Below are 17,548 nucleotides of genomic sequence, written 5' to 3'. Positions count from 1 at the left end.
TATATATATATATATATATATATATATATATATATAAATCAAATTCTATTATATATAAAATTTCACATATTATGTTATTATGTTATTATTATTTTTAATTTTTTAATTTTTTTTATTAAAGATATTCTCTTATGTTATTTTTTGCAATAAATTTTCTTTTATAAATTGTTTTAAAATACTACTAATAAAATAAATAATAAATTACATATAATGTATTTAAATGTACATGTATATATCATTACATTACAATAAAAGAAAGCTTTCTGAAGCATCTGAAAGTAACAACTAACGGAGAAAGAAGTGAATAGAAGTTTACGACAGTTTTGATTGATCGCTCATCCAAGTGCTATTTATGACACTCATATGACACTTCATATGACATTTGCATGAAAATAATACGTGTACTTACGAATAATGCGTAGAACACGTTCATTAAAAGTTTGTTACCTTGTTATTGCGACGAAAACTGTCACCTCATACGCTTGAAATGCGATTCTAGAGAATATGTGAATGTATCTAGATACGGGTAAACACGTTTATATACAAAGAGATACAGATCGCGCATTGCATGATTCAAAGTCTCGTCTTTAATTATAAGAAATGGCGATTCTTTATATTAAATTATAGTATATAATATAAATTGTATTTTTATTTTTAAAAACAAAAACAAATAAATATATTGAACTGAATTTATTACTTAAAAAATAATATACTTTAAATATACCCAATCATATCTTAAAATTAATAAATTATGTTTAAATATTTTTTGTAAATGTGTCATTTTATTATTTCTTTTTATATAAATATATTTTTTTTATCGTTCATAAAAGATCATTTATAGATTTTGATTATACGTATATATCACTCGTACATCAAGAAATTTCTGTAATCATATAAAGGTACAAATATAACGTGCGATTAGTAAATGCAGGTATAACAGATATGTCTAACACGTACGAATAGGCATACGTACATTACGTACACAAGCAGGTTAAAACATGAACAGAAACCTGCACGGAGAACACGATTATATGCTTATGACAGACAATTAGATGCTACATAGCGACGCGGGCAATATCGATTTGCATATCTACGCGAACACGTGCGTTTACCAATGGTGGGAACAAAGTATGCTCGTGATTCTCCCGGAATACGAATGAAGCATAATCGAAAGAAAAAATGCGATTCATTTCGAAAGTAAATCGATGAACGAATTAATAATTTTAAATTAAAATAAATCTCGTGCAAATATAGAGAAATAAAATAATTATATATATATATGCACCTATTGAATAAGAAATAAGTTTCTCAACTGTAAATTCGGGATAATCAAATGAATTCTTTAAAATTATAATTTCGAAAAAAAATCCAAGAATAAATATTCTTTTATAAATAAATAAATTTTTTGTCTCAATTGTCATTTAATGTTAAAATATATGAATTACATTCGTCACAGGAAACGGATAAATAATAAAAATTCGATCACTATATTGGTTAATCCAAATAAATTTATTAAATGTAAATAATTCGTAAACACATCGATATTAACTATATATAATTTCATTACATCTATCGAAACGACACACATAGATGGAAAGCACTACGATATCGATTCGAAATGATCGACAATATTTATTCTCGAATTCCGTACGCGTCAATTTAGCAGCTTTTTCGTACGAGAGCGTGTCGACGTTGCGAGGTTAGTGGAACGGCGACGGTATAAATCGGGCGCTCGTTAAAACGTGACTTACGGCACTTTCACGACCGAAGTTACTAGCGTGCTTGCAGCATTCTCACTATCCCCACTTCTTTTGATTCACACTCTATCCACTAACTCCTCGTTCCCTCTGCTGACAGCTTCTCATAGCTCAGTTTTCTTTGGCGCGTTAGCGATAAAGTCGCGAGAGCGATGCAAGTGCTAGCGACACCTTGTTAGAAGAATCTTACTGTGTAAATTCCATTTTCTTTCTTTTTATATACTATTTATATATATATATATATCAAAATATAAATACAAGAAAGTTGATTTTTATTCATCTTTATTTTTGGATTACAATAGAATCTTTATTAATCGAATATCTTAATATCCGAACTATATATTTTCTATTATTTATTATCTTTATGTACAATAATGTAAATAAGATGCTTTTCCTTATCACAATGGAAATAGAATTTAATTTAGAATTGATATTGGATACGTTCATATAATGGATATATACAATAACATATATACAATATATGTATACAATAACATCGAAACTTGTATTTACGTATTAATTATTGAAACGAAATTAGAAATACTTAAGAAATTAGAAAGCGATGAGAATATTACAAATTTGGCAATAGTACTTATATAATATTTGGAAATCCACAATTGGCATTAAAAAGCAAAAGAATTGAAAAATTGAAAATTATTTGCACATTTCTTTGTATATTAAAAAATTTATGCAATTTGACAACTTCTTAAAATAACGAACGAATCTTTTTTAATTTTTATAATAAAAATTTATTTTTCTCAAAATATAGTTCTGCTGTATAGTTTTAGTAGGGTAATTATTGAATTATTGAATTATTATTAAATTTAATAAATTTTGATATTTTTGTTTACATTTTACTTTGAAATAAGAAATGGAATCGGTATTTTAATGTCAAGTTTTTCTTTTTCACACGAAAAAAGTTATGTATCATAGGCATTTATAAGGATTCATCCGATAGTCTTAGACAACCGATAGTCTCGTCTTAAATGAGCCGGCGCAATATTCCATTATGTAAGACAACGATAGAACTCTCGATGGTCGAGAGCCCGATGATCCCAGGTTTCTCTATTAATAGACTGACCTTCCTTTGCGCTCTTCAAGTAGGTGTTAGTAAGATATCGTGCTCTGCGTCCGCGATGAGATTCGTTTCCTTTTCAGAAAGGAAATAGTCAGTTGAATAACGAAAAAGGGTTGAACAATTCTTTATTATATAAATTATTGGAATAAAAGAGAGATACATATAAGAAATACTAATCAATCTTGTTTGAAAAGAATCGTTTAATTAAAAATCGGATTTTTAAACTTTCTCATCATCCATTTCACTGAAACACAAGAAGTTGAAAGTGAAACAGACTCGTTCGTTATCAGACTTCCGAGCGCTCAATAAGGTATTGATTATCAATTTATTTTTCTAATGTTATCGTAACTCATGGAAACATTAACAAGTTATGATAACATTTTCTTATAAATAATATTATGAATAATACTTATAATACAAAAATTAAAATATTTACATTTGCTTTAATTAAATTTTCTTCATTACAATACAAAATATGTAAAAAATGAAAATATAAAAAATCAATTAATATTATTTAATAGCAGCTAATTATATCTTATAACTAAGACAATAACAGTACATCATACACAATTAACAGCATTAACAATTAAGATAGAATTAACAATTAAAATTGTATCAACCTAGAGTTATGCTATTTTTGATTATGAACAATTAATTTTTAAATTAATTAGTTCATGTAATTTAAAATACAAAATGATTATTATTTATACTTTGTCCATTATATTATCTAATATTGCCAATGTTCTTTCACTTTACATTTCTCACATTCTCACATTAAAATAATTATCATTCAACAGTTGTGTACAAAAAAGAATTGTACAAACTAAAATCATTAAAAAAAAGAAAAAAAAGCAAATAAAACATTCGAACAACAAACGAAAGAGATCCGATTTCGATGGATCTCGGCGCGAACACGTCGTTTGTCGTTTCTATTTGCCTCATGGATCTCCCCAGAGAGCGAAACACAATGCTCGAGAAGGAGGAAACATTGGAAGAGGACCGGCGAAGGGGAGGAGAGCAGGCGATATAATAGTAGGAGCGGGAACAAGAAGGGAAATTGTGTAATTTATTCAGCCGAGCAAGGGGCTAGCGTTAGTTCGGTGTGCACGCATAGGTGATGCAAGAGGGAGGGATGGCGCCAACGTTTCGTATCGTGGAGAGAAGTTTTGTGTCCTTGCGAAAATTGCGACGAAACAACGAAATCGAATGCAATCCCGATCGTTAAGTAATGATTTAGACGAGAAAATCTTCGAGGTTTTCAGATTTCTAACGATACCTTCTCTTCTCCGCTTGCATCATTGAAATGTATCGAGTCATCGTTGCAATATCTCGTTGATTAATATCGATATTGGTCGTGTTGGGTCACGTATTGATGCGCATGTAGAACTATTCAGATAAATAATTAAAAGAATCGACAATGATGTACGATGTACTCACATTTTTTTTATGTATCTTTATTTAAGTATCTTTCAAGAAGTTTTGCACTGGAGAGATATCTATTATTAATAGGAATTCGAATGTAGATTCAAAGATAAAATTAATGGATGAATTATATGGTAAGTGATATTTTTTTTCTCAACCATGGTTTTCTTAAAAGTCATATTTTTTTTTCTTTTTTTTTTTAGAATTGAGAAATTAATTTTCTCATTCTTTCTTTTCTTTTAATTACTTATAAATTGGAATTTTCAATAATGCATATAATTCTTTATATCTTAAAGTATTCCCTTCTTCGTAGAATCGAAACACATATAATTCCACTCGTATAATAAATTCTTATATCGAGATTTATATAATGAAATAAAAGCGATATGTTCGTTAATATAAAACATGAAATGTATTTTTATATTAATTTTAAAAGCTTTCATTAACTTTGTAGGAAAAATACTTTGAATTACTAAATTCTTTAGAATGGAAAATTCTCCATGTGCAAAGAATAAATCGAAGAGTTCATATCAAAAACCTTGCCAATTTTCCTCTTTTTCCGCAGGAACAGAAAAATATGTTAAAATCTTCAATCTCCTTTAATAGATTTAAAATTTATTCAACAAAATACGCTATTATAATTATAAACAATTGAAAATCTTGATGCAGAAATCAGACAAGTATATCCTTTTAAAGATTACACTAATCAAAGTATACTTACTAATTAAAATATACACATACTTACAATTATACTTATCAAAATTTTACATATTTTCATACATCGCTTGATTTGAGAATCGGACTTACTCAATTTTCGTATCAAGATCTTCGATTATAATCTAATCAAATCACTAATAAATAAACTCTCGCGAAAAACTTACCGATCGAAATTGTACTCACATTTATTCACCAAACTTTCCAATTTCCTTCTTAACATGAAAAATCCAGTTCCCTGCGTGATGAAAAGTATCGAAAAGCTTGTGTCCGTGAACGATGCGAGGGATCTTGTCGGCGTTAATCTACGATAGTAGCGGCGTCCCTCCTCTTTGTCATCGGCGCGTCCTTCTGGTGCAAACGATATCCGCTTAAGAATCGAGTTACGAGACCGCAAGTAGCGAGACGAGTACCACTTCTGAAACAAAGTATCCGGGGAACCCTTCTGTGTCTCTCGTTGTCCCTCCTCCTTTTTCGCCTTGCTCTTTCTCCAGACGTGGTACAGTCGATCGGTCGGTCGGTCGGTCACTGAACCGCCCGCGCCGCCTTGTAACTCCACGCCATTCCATCCCATCCTGCCCCGCGGATCGAGCCTCGGTACCGTTACAATCTTGTCCCAGTCTACCTGAAAACTAATTCGACGACGCAAGCGGACCAACGTCGTCTGCCACGTCGTCCACGCCCGCGGACATACCGAAAGAAAAAGAATTTATCTATGCTGTTACACGCCAGACAACCTTGAAATTACGGCGAGGAAAGTAGCCTCGGTGTTTCACGCTTCATTCTCGGCGAAAAAAACAAAAAACGCGTTCCTACTCTGTTCTGTGGAATTATACCGATAATGAAAATTCTTTCTTTTTTTTTTTTTTGCCAATTGATTTGTGAATTTAATTCAAAGAATTTTGTTAATTATACCGAATGAGTTGAATTTTGGTAATTTGAAGTTAATAAGGAAAAAGGTATAGAGCTTTCGAATTATCGAAATTTTCGAGTGAAAGGGATATTTACGGAAAATGAATCTTAAATATTAATAATTCTTGAGAGTAACTTGCGAGTGTTTTATAGAAATATTTTTTATTTGTAGATATCTATATTATTCTATAAATTCTAATTATTCTATAAATTCGAATTAAAGTGAGTTTTATTTTCGTAACGAAACGAAAAGAGAATGAATAGAAATTGTATAAATAGTCTTGTAGAAATATTCTAATTATCGAGATTCGATTGTACTATAATTTGTTAGAGAAATGAGATTAAAAATAAATAAAAAATAGAGGATTGCGTTAAATTGTTTGAGAAGAAACACGGTTGGGAAGAATCGTTCGGTACATTTGAGAACGTGATCGCGTGAAACTGTAACTGGAAGGAAATAGCCACGGTAATCAGCGCTCCAATTACAAATTCGTTTCTCGATTCTGGAATTAAATTTCGTTCGTTCGTTGCCGTTGCGTTCGTAATTATGCGTCGAAAGTTCCGTGTAAACTTTCTTCCTCACATCCTTCTCCCTCTTTTTGTTTCCTCCAGTCAACTTCTTATTAACTGGCCTGGTTAGTTCGGTCTTACTCGTGGCGGATACAAAGTTTGCCGAGTCTAACGAGCAAATCTCTTGAAAATTCTAATCTGGGGAAAATTACGCGATCACGTTAAGATACGTTTTACTCTTTAAATAATAAAATACGACGAAGATACACGTATTATAATTTATAAGCCCAATAAGTGAAAATGAATTATCAAGAGCATATGTCGTAAAGGAATGGAAAGAATCGGCGGGAAAATTTGAAATTTTACAAATCTGGCTCGTGCGATAAATTGCAAGATTTTCAAGATCGTCATCAATTATAATTCTTATTCGTTTAATCGATATGAAACCTATTCAATTCGAGATTCGAGTATCCAAATAAATCTGAATAGATGATACTTGAATGCTTATTTAATTTAGATTCGAATATTCGAATGCTTATTCAATTTAGATCCGAATGCTCGATGAGCTCTTACCATCCAAATATCCGATAGCTGATGACCCATAAACTGGATAATCGAGAGCCGGATAATCAAGATCTCGATTAATGGAGGTTCCACTGTATTAACAAATTTACTTCGATTTAGTCTCCTTAATTTGAATTAATAAATAATAGAAAGAAATGTTTCATAATTTTCAAGAAAGAAAATTGAAATTTAATTTCGAATACTCGAGTGTACACAATTCGAATCCAGATATCGTTTGTAATGAATACTCAAGAATAATAAAAATATCCATTGTATACATCTGCAAATAAAGTTATCAATTACGAACAAATAACAGCAAAGTGATACTAGGGACGATAACATCAATTGACACAGGTCTCGAACGTTGTCTTCGTGTAGCAAGGACATGGAGCAGTGAAAAAATGAAAAAAAGATCTTTGAAGAAGGAAGGGGTGGCAAACACGAAGGAGGGATAGGGGATGGACATTGGTGGTGGGTGGTTGGTGGTAGTGGTGGTGGTGCTGATGGCGGTAGTGTGGGCGTCGGCAGAGCAAGGGGTGGAAAATGGGCTACGGAGGGTTGTACGAGGCAAGTAGGAAGAGGGGGATGGACGCGGTCACCATGGCAACCATGGCTGGGTTTCAGGGCCCCGGCCGATGGTTTGGGTAATGTTCCGCGCCTTGGAATGGATTTCTCTCGCTTCGCTACCAAATGGGGTTAGTCAATGCTAAGCACACGCTTGTTCTTTCTTTTCTCCCTGTTCCTATTTCCTCTCCTTTATTAGTTCCTCCACTACAATTCCCTCCTTTTCAACTATGCATGTTTTCAACGCGCCTGAAACAATCATCGTTAATCAAATCGAATTTCGACCTCCTCTTCGACTATATGCTAGGTTAATTCGAATCAATCATATCGTTTTGGATAAAAAATTATACATTTCTCGAATCACGCGTGAAAATGTTCAACGAAACGATAATTAACAAAATCGTGCGAAGGATAATTTATCGTTGATTAGCGTTGATGAAATTCATGGATTTCTTGGTAAAAGATCGAGATACGATAGAACTAGGTGAAAGTCGTTGATTAATTCTCAACGGGAACGATCTAAAGATCCTTTTGATTCGACAAAAATAGCGTTAGATCCCGATTAACCACTCCGTTGAACGAGTTGGAAAGTATCCGTAAAGATCCGTGAACGTTTGAAATAAAAATATGACGGTCTGTTTATTTTTCCATAAGTTCGAGCCCTTTCAAACGGATGATCGTTGTTCGCGTTCTGTCGCCTCTCTGTTAAGCTTCTTCGTGTTAAAAGAAATACACAACTTCCCGTAATTATTTAACCAACAATCTGTTTTTTCCTGTTTTCCTTTTTCTTTTTTTTTTTTTCTTCTTCTTCTTCTTCCTTCAAGTTTTTGTTCAAGGAACGGAGGAGAGCGGTGGCGAGAAACTGGTTGCAATTATTATTTACAGAGAGATCGTTACGGGCAACAATGTTGAAAAGTTTCCCCCAAGTTTCTTCTCGCCCGTTTCACGGGAAACCACGTAAGTTTTCATCGTAGAACAGTTTTATAAAAATCTATCTCCACACGCTTTATTGGATAATTACTCTTAGGTAATAACAATAACAAGGTGCTTAAGTATAGGTCATTGAGGCCGCAGCCGGGAAAGGGTTGCATTGTTAATTCCGTGTAGAGGATTGCGGCAGCACGTTTCAACGGCATAACGAAATCAGCCCGCGGTGTAGTGTGGCTGATATACCGGCGTAGTCATGTACTTGATGGGCTTTCCGCTAACGAGAGTTAATTGCAGCATAAATATGCCTGTTATGAACGGGTGAAATGATTACGATAAACTAGAGAGTTGTACGGAACGAAGGAAACACACGTAAAATTACGAGGGCAAATAATGAACGTACAACGAATCGATCCCGGTTCGAGAATCTATAAGGCAGCAAAACAAAATTTGTTTGTTTCCCATTGAATTTACGGGTTATTCGTTGTGCAAAATATTGGAATATATAATATAATTTCTTCCTTTTTCTAATTTTGATATTAATTTATGAAATAACGTGTACGTATAAATTCATTTGAGATTAAAAACTATCGCGATGGGATGAGAGTAATTGCACGATGATAACTTTCACTCTCGACATCCATCAATGAAGAATAGAAAACTTTGCCATTAGATACCTTTTTTTTTCTAAAAATACGTTTGAAAGTACTTTCGAGAATTGTATAGCGAGAGTTCAAGAGTAACTCTGAGCAGATTATGTATTGACAAAAATTGTTATATAAATAATTTTATTTAATTCGATAGATTTTTTAAAGAATCTTAATCTAAGATAACGAAATTCTAATCTATTTTTTTCATCACTTTATCGATTCCATATGAAATTTTTGACCAGAAATTTACATATATAAGACGGATGCACCGTAAACTATCTCTATGTTTCTGTTTTGCTTTCAATCGATTCTTTCCTCTTTTCTTCTTTTTCAATTAATATTCTAGCGTTACTATGTTTCGTGAGAGATTTAAAAATCATTATTCACGGTACGTAGATACGTGGGTAACACATAACTTTACATTCATCGTGTATAGACTATCAGGCAATTGATAAGTAAACGTGAAAGAAATACTCACACGCTTTGTAGGCCGTTTGACCTGAATATCTATAACCCGTTTCTATCTTATGGTCATATGCTTTTCTTCTCTTTTTTTAATAATTCTTGTACTTTTCCCGACATCGTTGTTTTTCTTCACCTTCTCGTATTGTATATACGAGACTTTTTTTTCTTTCGTAGACCATGAACACGAGGCTCTTCTAAGTACTTTATGTAAATAACAGGGCTCATTACATCGTATGAGGCATTATCATCGGTTTTAGTACGTACGAGTACTAAAATTACTCAGTTTAGATTTATGCATACAATATAATAATTTTTCTTTTAAAAAAAGAACAGATAAAACATGCCAATGTAATAATTAATTTTCTTTGAAGATTTTACTTTGAAAATTTAATAATTAAACACTTTTTGTTTGTATTGGTGTTACAAATTTAATATTACAAGTAATAACGCGATTAATTACAAATTGGCCAATCATTGAAACGATTTTTCATTTCAGAATAAATACAGAATAAATATGTAATAAAATTTATATATATTTACACGTAAAAAGAATGTAATAGAAACACAAGGCAAGAAATATTTTCTTTTTCAGAAAGCTTTTCACAATAATAATAATTTAGTTAAATTGTATGTATTTTACAATTTTGTTTCTTTTCAATGCTTGTATTGGATCATTTATCATTTGAACTATACTATAAAAAAACATATTTTCACTTTTGTTTTTATATTTATCAATTGGACATTGATTTCATATTAAAGTTGAAATGAATCTTCAAATTAAAATATTTACTTATTCTTTTTATTGTTCAATATTTACTTTTGATTTTTATCTTTGATTAGATATAACTCTTTAAACGTTTTATAAGTCTTCTGATTCAGACTTTCGCAAGACAAGTTGTAAGTATTCGACGCATGTTAGCTTCTTTCGTCGAGGCAAACATCGTTAAAGCGAGAACGAATGGGAAACAGAGATGTGGCGCATGGAAAGGCGAGTGTGCCAGAAAACAGTCAGGAATACCGGAGCAATCCATATTTTCTATTTCGATAAAGTCACGGTCGTGTTCATGGTTCAAGGCCATGGTATATGGCCTCCACGAGTCAATCTGATCTGCTCTCTGGATTGCAATCACGATCAGAGTGTCAAGTTTAGACATGACTTGACCTGCCTTGACCAAGACTTGCTCGTCTCGCAGATTTGATGACGTGTTACAATCTCCTCTTTTTCTCATTCCTATTTCGAGTTTTCGTGTCACTGTGATGCAATATCTTCTGCTTGAAATATTACACTTGCATATTTTTCTGACCATATTTCTTTATTATGATTTTAATAAATATTATTATTTATTAGTATTATATATTTAGAATTATTTATATTGAATTTTATAGATCAGAGTGAAATCATTTCTATTAAGTTGTCTCTTTTAGTTAAAATATTATAATATTTAATATTTCATTATATTTTAAAAACTTTTAAAAAAAATTAAAAATCTTTATATGTTTCTTAGAAATATAGAACTAGATCTTATTCTTTTATTTTATATGTATCAGATAGGATATTTTATTATATTTAATTAATTTTATTAAATTTTATTCAATCTGAAATGTCTTTTTTTAAATCCTATAAATTTGAGATTTATTGGGTCGATGTCTTGATTGTTTAGAGTCATCTTTATCATTATCTCGTAGATTCAGAATTATTTTTACTCAGTTTGTTTAACAATAGATATAGCTTAGTGTGTCATAGAAAATTATATATTTTTAAGATTTTTGTATCTACCATGTATGTATTTAGATATATATATTTTGGTGAAAACAGAAGTTTCTCAACAACTTTGACAGTCGTATAAATTGAGGTCATCCAAAGGTTAAAATAATCCGAAATAACTAGTGATAATTTTCTCAATGCCTTACCATTCGTTCAAAAAGTAAACAAACACTTGCACGTACGTAAATTGCGATAAGTTATCGCTAAGCTTAAGAATTCTAGGATTTTGTCATTACCTTAATATATGTTGTGGAATATTTGTATTTTTAAATTCTACAAAGATTCTTTCGTATACTTTTTTATCAATTAATAAGTCATAAAATAAATATACGTGGAATTAAATATATTTTATATTATAATTAAAAATAATAATTTAGCATCTTTCACAAATACGTAATTAAAAATGTACGTGGTAAATTAAGCACAAAATATAATCAAATTGATTATTTATTCCCTTCTCCATTACAAAGTAAATGTATTACCTGTATCGTTTGCAAGCCGGGCTATGTAATTAAGATCGTATGACGTGTTCAGAAAGATGGGAGAGTGTGTGCGTTTCCTCTTACCCAACGCACTGACCTACCCTTGCTTGGTCCTTGAAGTTGTTTCGAGACCCATGACGGCATTTCATTACCCATAAAATTTCCATTTAAAAAACGATCTGATAAGGGAATTCCGAAAATTTTTACGATTTATGATTCCCGAATCGTTATTTCTGTCTGCGATCTATCCACGTTACGAGTCACGGCAACAATTTCGTCAAATTTATCGAATTAAGATTGTCTGGTGATTATTTGTCAAAGCCAGCCACTTTATTACTCTTCGTACGAAATTCTCGATTTAATCCCGATGTCATTTAACAACCTATTATATCAGTGGTCTTTCACCGCTGTAAAACGTTTATACCAACTCGAAACTACGTAATTTCAGCATGAAATGGAATACGAAATATGTACACGGGGAAGAATAGCCGAGCGAAAGAAACAAATTGGAATACACTGTTACGAAAGTTATTAGAGTTACACGTATATTTAGCACGGTTGAGTGCCGCAACCGTGGCCCTCGACGGTAGACGCGCACTGGCATTCAGCCACTATTCCCATGCACCGTCACTACACCAAACTATTATATATTATCCAATATATCCATCTATTTTATTGTTACCTTTCGATTAACGTATTTCTGTTAATTCAACAAAGAATCATAGCTAAACAAGACATTATTCTCTGAATCATATTAAATTTTGATTCAATTATAACTGAAGAGTGAATCACACGTGTTGATTTAGTGTTAAAATTATACGAAGATTTAATAAAGTAGAAAATGTAGACAATTGACGGAGAAACTGTGAAGATTTTTTAATAATAATGTCCAATATAATAAAAAAAATAATTTTTCCAAATAATTTCATCAATTAATTGATATATTATGTGTTTTAATTGAATTACAGAATATGTGGAATATATAGATTTTTTTATAGAAAATCGATATGTAATTTTATATTTATTATAACAATACTTTATATATTATTTTAATTAAAATTTTTCTGTTTCAATTACTCCAACGATTTCCCATATTTTACACAGATTTTGTGTAACCACTACTCACAGTAACGATACTTTATTTAATCATCCGTTTCCTTTGTTGTATTATAATCTTTTGTACAGCGGTATTCATTCCAAGATTCGTTATTATTATTTCCGTTTGTTATAGATCGATTCCTTATATGTTTTTAATTTAAAAATAGTTGCTCAATTAACTTCTCACCTGGTTGAATTATCCTATCATAAGGCTTAAATAGATCAGTCTGAATATTCAACAAATTTCCAATTAACTTCAATTCCTTCAATTTTCATTACAAATGTTTTAAATTGATATATTATGAAGAAAAACTTAAAAGAATATATTTACATATCATAAAAATAAAATTATAAACAAAATATTCTTACACAGAATTTTTGAATTCAAATAGAAAACACGAAATCGTATCACACTTGACTTACTTCGATTTACCGTGATACTGTTTCTTCGTAAAACGCTATGCTTTCGAGAACGAATCCGGATCAAATCGAATGGAATACATATAATCCCGTTAAAGTGGCAATGTACAAGAAATAAAAAGATCGAACGACGTACTTAACGAGCAAGAGAAAATTCGAAATGCGATCCGTTCGATGGTTCGCAGAGTCGCGAAGTTCGAAGGCTGAGAGCGCGCACTCGCATGGTTCTATGGGAATGCCGGTTAATCCGATGGCTTGGCAACAACGCGTACGATACAGCGCGGCACGTCAGGCAACGTTGCAATCGTCTAATGCACGGCACTGGCGTGTGCACGCGTGGATCGTTGCTGGCTGCATATACGCGTGTGCGTATAAACGTGGCTGACGTCGAGAAATCGAAAGAGCGACCGAGCCGAACGAATGACGGAACGTCTCTGAACACGCGCCACGAGTATCCGGAGCTTTCTCGCGCGTGTTGCCTTGTGCGTTTACGAGGCACGCGCTCGCGAATCAAGTGCACTTTCAAGGCCGACGGCAGAAATTTCCTCTGACCTCATTTGAAAAACAGTCGGGGACACGTGTTTCCGCTCCGATCGGTCCCGTTTAAGAATACATTTCCCTGATCGTGCTAGTTTAATGGAAAAGAAAATTGGTGAATTATTTTCTTTGAATAGTTTCTTTCGATTGGTTATAATGTAACGTTTAGTCTAAAATTAATGTTCATCTTTATATCAAGATGTTTAGAAATTTGTATTTCTTTTAATTTAAAGATAAGCTAAATTTGTTCAGCTTTCTATGAGTTCATTATATATACAATAAAATTTCAACATACAGTAATTTATGGTATATTTAATAATCCGACATACATAATTCTAATCATAATCACGTTTTATGAATATTATTCTCTAATTACGATTTCTATTTCGTATGAATATATTTACATATTATTTGCATATGTATATATTATATGCATTATTCTTTTTTGTTAATAAACTGCATTATTATGATAATATTTATATTATTATTTTTTGTATTAGAAGTACAGTTTTATAATCCGCTATATTTGATAACATTGTACTGCCAAAATCCCTAGGATGTCCTATTATCATTTTACTGTACAAACGTTTTTAATGTAAATTCAACTCATACAAATGTTTTTTTATGAAAATTAATATTGTTTCACATATATTGACAAATTTTCAGTCGATCAAAGCAAATAAGAATATTTCAAAATATAAATTATAAATTGTCTATAATTTTAATGTAAATAAAAATAATTTTAATTTTAATTTTCATTCATTCTTAATTATTTTCTCAATTTTTTATAAAAATGAACTCACACAACTTTCATAATCCAATTGCTAATAAATCGAATATAATATTTTATTAGATAATCATCATTTTGCACTTATTTTGGAATATTATGGAAATATGATGACGTGTATTCAGTTTAATGGAACGAAATAGTAAAGTGGATAAGATATTGAGAATGTAAGAAGCGTTGTACGGCATTGCGAGGATATGAAGAACATTCCATGCGGTACATGAAATATCTACGGTTAAGCTCCTACAAGGAATATATCTAATGCATGTCTAGTACATGATGCGGTTTTATTCGAGCCTTGCTCGAGATTCAATTGGAGAAAACGAGGAAAGCTCATAGCGAAACAGCGTGTACTCAGTGGAGTGGGGGGCTTTCGAAACGCTTTGGGCACTTTCATGCATTGCGAAAGATTCAAACGGAGGCCGGAGGAGAATGATTTGGGTCGTGACCTAGATTTCGTATTCTCTGTTCGCTCTTTCTCCGTCTTTTCTTTGATTTTTCCCCCTTCTTCGATGTATGTCGCTTATTCACGTTGCTACATCGTCGAACACCGTAATTGGCTTCGGTTGATCGCCGTTCTGTTCGAAGTTACCGATAACTTTGCAACTTTGCCAAGTTCAACGTTCCGGTAGATATATCAATATATAATGTACGAACATTAACTACTTGTTAATTGTAATACGATGAAGACATAGATTAAAGATGTAAATGCATCGTTAAGATAATTTTTCCAACATGCCTATTTTTATCTTTTCCTCTTTTATCTCATTATTTACAGCTTGATCAAACAATTGATGTCTGCAGTGTTTTTCGCTTTATTTGCAAAACTAAGATGAACTCGTAAGCGTTTAAACTGAAATGACTCATTTGTAAGCGACATTATATACAAGCGATATGGCGTATCCATCGATAATTTGCATTTTGCAAAATTATTCGTACATCTTTAGATAAACATTTCTCAAAATTAACGATAACTTTTTCCTAGGATCGAGGATGACACCACACTGATGACGAATGATCTCAGTGATTAATGCTGTGCACTCTCTATTGGTGGTTCTCTGTTTACTAACTCGATGTCGGCAACTTGTTGGACACCGGTATAAGGTTGGATTCACATTGCTGTTCTCGAACAGTTTTCAAACTATGTTCGTTGGCAGTGTGAACACTTTTGCAAGCAGAGAAACGTGCAGCGAATTGGTCAGTGAATGCTATTTAAGAACAATGTTCGCAAATTCTTTGCATACATATCTTTGTTGCAGACTAAACATGTATAAGAACTATTCAATGGTAAATTATAAAAAAATCCACATATTCACATAAGTTCATATTTCGGATTTTTATGATAACGGAAAAAAAATTGCATTATATGTAACATATAATTTATCAATCTCGATGCAATTATCACGCGCGAAACGCGATGAGATCGTATGTAAATTTGAATTCTGCATAATTCAAAGCATTGCGTTTAGTAGTGTAGCATCAAGCTTTTTTTTTACAAAAATAAATATGATAAAATATGAACGCGGTAATGTTTTTAATTGCTCGTTATTGCGTACAAGTGAACAACTTGTATACTGACGAAGCCACAGAATGGTGTTAATTTTATTTGCCTGTTTTTAAAAAGAGACTTTTGATGATATTACACGAAAAGGTAACGCCATATATCTTCTGGATAGTTTCCAGAAGCAAGTAGGAGCTACCGTAAAGTAATGATCTCTTTTTTTGGAAAGTTTCCAATATTTCTCGAATCGATAATTTTTATACTTCGCATTGTTCACATTTTGCATATGAATATTTATGCGTAGACATGCATTGTGTTCCAATTAAAAAATTCTTGCAATATTGTGTTTATAATATTATATAATTTACGTTTATATGCATATCTTTATTTTAAGAAAAAACAATTTTAAAAAATATTGATTATCAGAAGCTGTTGCATATTTTTCCTCGAAGTTAGATAAACTTTATACAACATTTCGTAAAAAATGACATCTACTTCTACGAATAACCTATAAAATACTCATCTATTTTTACAATTACATTTTATAGAAAAGTTTTGTTATATTTATATAATTTAATTTACACTTTAATATAATAATACTAATATATGTTAATCTTTTGTCAGTATTGTTATTTACTTCTTTTCTTTGTTTATATCTACATTTCTAATATATTCGTATAATAACCTATTTCAGTCTTCTGTATCATTTATGTATTATTTTAAAGCAAACATAAGCAAAACATAAATGTGTAATCGGTATAAAATTAATATTTGTGAACAAATTTTTTTGCAGATTTCTTTTATATAATAATTTTTTCATTGTAATTATTATAAAATTAGCAATCATTATAATTCGTCGATTAGTGATCAATGATTTTGACAGGTTAGAGGTTATGGTTTCAGAATATTATATGTAAGTATATACATGTATACTTTATTATTTATTTATTTATACTTAAAGTATTTAAAAAAAAATCATTATCTGAATAAATATTCTGAAAAACTTATTTTCATGAATAAATGATAAATATAAAAATAGCTAAATATTCAATAATTAATTATGTAGTATCGCACTCGTTTTCTCGGTCAATAATTAATTGTATCGCACAATCGATTACGCTTCGAGAATCGAAAGTGATGTTTACTTACCGATTATTCGTCGACATTGTCAGTGCTTTCTCAAATTGCGCTACTGCATACTATTCCACATCTATCGTATTCTTGTGCACGGTATTATCGTGGAGCACGCGGTCGTTCACGAATTCAGAATAACGAGTAAATTCCGATAAGTTACCGGTGTGTCGGAAACTTTGGTGAGACGCGGCGGGAGGGAGCGGTGAGGCACGACGTCGAGCTTGTTTGAGAGGGGAAAGAGCGGGAACGCGAGACCAAACG

This window comes from Apis dorsata, unplaced genomic scaffold (genome assembly GCF_000469605.1).
Source record: "Apis dorsata unplaced genomic scaffold, Apis dorsata 1.3 scaffold_50, whole genome shotgun sequence".
Lineage (NCBI taxonomy): Eukaryota > Metazoa > Arthropoda > Insecta > Hymenoptera > Apidae > Apis > Apis dorsata.
This window is presented reverse-complemented; position numbering follows the sequence as displayed.